This window comes from Hordeum vulgare, chromosome 3H (assembly GCF_904849725.1).
Source record: "Hordeum vulgare subsp. vulgare chromosome 3H, MorexV3_pseudomolecules_assembly, whole genome shotgun sequence".
Classification (NCBI taxonomy): Eukaryota; Viridiplantae; Streptophyta; class Magnoliopsida; order Poales; family Poaceae; genus Hordeum; species Hordeum vulgare.
In genome coordinates this window covers 142,262,832-142,266,511 of record NC_058520.1, presented here as the reverse complement: position 1 = coordinate 142,266,511, position 3,680 = coordinate 142,262,832, and positions in this window count along the sequence as shown.

Genomic DNA, 3,680 nt, shown 5'->3' with positions numbered 1-3,680 from the left:
GTGATTGATTGGTGGTGGGGGAGTGAAAACTTTACTTTTCTGTTTGGGAACCGCCTATAGCATGTGTAGCGTGGAAGATGTTGAGAACTCTTCGTCATTGCGTTGACAATGAAAGCATGCCAGCCAAAATTATTATCTCTGTTTTAAAAGCTTGAGCTTTGGCACCTCTGCAAATCAATGCTTCCCTCTACGAAGGGCCTGTCTATTTATGTTCCTGTTGAGTCATCCTCCTCTTACAAAAGCACCAATTAGAGAGCACCTCTGTCATTTTTATGCTTTGCTTTTAACTGTGTTGAGCATGACTATGACTGGATCTTCATTGCCATGAATTACAATGTTTAGTCAGCCCTTGGTCTTTGAAGGTGCTCTGCATTTATGTTTTGCGATCTCAGAAAGAGCTAGCGAGATACCATTTATTCGTACTGCTTCATGTTGTTTTGATTGAAGTGTTGACATTTGAGGCTTATTATTATTTGCTCGCTAGTGGATTATGCCTTTGATATGAGTTTACCGTGAGACCTACACTACTGAAATTCAGAAATTTGCCGTCTGCCAAAGCGGACGGCAAAGGGTGCATCCACGGACGGCAAAGGCTTTGCCGTCGGTCAGCAGACGACGAACTAGACAGTAAAAAAAATCCTGTGAAGAGGTTCTTTGCCGTCAGCTTTCCCAAAGCAAATGACAAAGAATCTTTGCCATGAGGGGGCAGACGGCAAATTAACTGGGACGGCAAAGGGTGCAACGTCCCCGTTAAGTGTTAACGGCAGGCCTCCTCCCTTTGTCGTCTGCCTCCCCGCCTTTGCCATGTGGGGGCAAGCGGCAAAGAGGGGAGAGAGAGGGGGCAGATCCCCCCCTTTGCCGTCTGCCTCCACCCCTTTGCCATGTGGGGGCTGTTGGAAATATGCCCTAGAGGCAATAATAATTAGTTATTATTATATTTCTTTGTTCATGATAATCGTTTATTATCCATGCTATAATTGTATTGATTGGAAACACAATACTTGTGTGGATACATAGACAAAACACTGTCCCAAGTAAGCCTCTAGTTGACTAGCTCGTTGATCAAAGATGGTCAAGGTTTCCTGACCATAGGCAAGTGTTGTCACTTGATAACGGGATCACATCATTAGGAGAATCATGTGATGGACTAGACCCAAACTAATAGACGTAGCATGTTGATCGTGTCATTTTGTTGCTACTGTTTTCTGCGTGTCAAGTATTTGTTCCTATGACCATGAGATCATATAACTCACTGACAACGGAGGAATGCTTTCTGTGTATCAAACGTCGCAACGTAACTGGGTGACTATAAAGATGCTCTACAGGTATATCCGAAGGTGTTCGTTGAGTTAGTATGGATCGAGATTGGGATTTGTCACTCCGTGTGACGGAGAGGTATCTCGGGGCCCACTCGGTCATACAATATCACACACAAGCCTTGCAAGCAATGTGACTTAGTGTAAGTTGCGGGATCTTGTATTACGGAACGAGTAAAGAGACTTGCCGGTAAACGAGATTGAAATAGGTATGCGGATAGTGACGATCGAATCTCGGGCAAGTAACATACCGAAGGACAAAGGGAATGACATACGGGATTATATGAACCCTTAGCACTGAGGTTCAAATGATAAGATCTTCATAGAATATGTGGGATCCAATATGGGCATCCAGGTCTCGCTATTGGATATTGACCGAGGAGTCACTCGGGTCATGTCTGCATAGTTCTCGAACCCGCAGGGTCTGCACACTTAAGGTTCGACGTTGTTTTATGCGTATTTGACTTATATGGTTGGTTACCGAATGTTGTTCTGAGTCCCGGATGAGATCACGGACATCACGAGGGTTTCCGGAATGGTCCGGAAACGAAGATTGATATATAGGATGACCTCATTTGATTACCGGAAGGTTTTCGGAGTTACCGGGAATGTACCGGGAATGACGAATGGGTTCCGGGTGTTCACCGGGGGGGGGGGGGGTTGGGCAACCCACCCCGGGGAAGCCCATAGGCCTTGGGGGTGGCGCACCAGCCCTTAGTGGGCTGGTGGGACAGCCCAAGAAGGCCCTATGCGCCATAGGAAGAAAATCAAAGAGAAAAGAAAAAAAGAGGAGGTGGGAAAAGGGAGAAGGACTCCACCTTCCAAACCTAGTTGGATTCGGTTTGGAAGGGGAGGACTCCCCCCTTGGCTCGGCCGACCCCCTTGGGGATCCTTGAGCCTCAAGGAAAGGCCCCCCCTCTCCCACCTCTATATACGGAGGTTTTAGGGCTGATTTGAGACAACTTTGCCATGGCAGCCCGACCACATACCTCCACGGTTTTACCTCTAGATCGCGTTTCTGCGAAGCTCGGGAGGAGCCCTGCTGAGATTAGGTCACCACCAACCTCCGGAGCGCCGTCACACTGCCGGAGAACTCATCTACCTCTCCGTCTCTCTTGATGGATCAAGAAGGCCGAGATCATCGTCGAGCTGTACGTGTGCTGAACGCGGAGGTGCCGTCCGTTCGGCACTAGATCGTGGGACGGATCGCGGGACGGTTCGCGGGGCGGATCGAGGGACGTGAGGACGTTCCACTACATCAACCGCGTTTCTTAACGCTTCTGCTGTGCGATCTACAAGGGTACGTAGATTGAATATCCCCTCTCGTAGATGGACATCACCATGATAGGTCTTCGTGTGCATAGGAAATTTTTTGTTTCCCATGCGACGTTCCCCAACAGTGGCATCATGAGCTAGGTTCATGCATAGATGTCTTCTCGAGTAGAACACAAAAGTGTTTGTCGGCGGTGATGTGCGTTTTGCTGCCCTCCTTAGTCTTTTCTTGATTCCGCGGTATTGTTGGATTGAAGCGGCTTGGACCGACATTACTCGTACGCTTACGAGAGACCGGTTTCATCGCTACGAGTAACCCCGTTGCTCAAAGATGACTGGCAAGTGTCAGTTTCTCCAACTTTAGTTGAATCGGATTTGATCGAGGAGGTCCTTGTATAAGGTTAAATAGCAATTCATATATCTCCGTTGTGGTGTTTGCGTAAGTAAGATGCGATCCTACTAGATACCCATGGTCACCACGTAAAACATGCAACAACAAAATTAGAGGACGTCTAACTTGTTTTTGCAGGGTATGCTTGTGATGTGATATGGCCAACGATGTGATGTGATATATTGGATGTATGAGATGATCATGTTGTAATAGTTAATATCGACTTGCACATCGATGGTACGGCAACCGGCAGGATCCATAGGGTTGTCTTTAAACTAGTGTTTGTGCTTGCAGATGCGTTTACTATATTGCTAGGACGTAGCTTTAGTAGTAATAGCATGAGTAGCATGACAAACCCGATGGCAACACCTTGATGGAGATCATGGTGTGACGCTGGTGACAAGAAGATCGTGCCGGTGCTGTGGTGATGGAGATCAAGAAGCACATGATGATGGCCATATCATGTCACTTATGAATTGCATGTGATGTTAATCCTTTATGCACCTTATCTTGCTTAGAACGAGGTAGCATTATGAGGTGATCTCTCACTAAAATTTCAAGATGAAATTGTGTTCTCCCCGACTGTGCACCGTTGCGACAGTTCTTCGTTTCGAGACACCACGTGATGATCGAGTGTGATAGACTCAACGTTCACATAAAGTGGGTGCAAAACAGTTGCAAACGCGGAACACTCGGGTTAA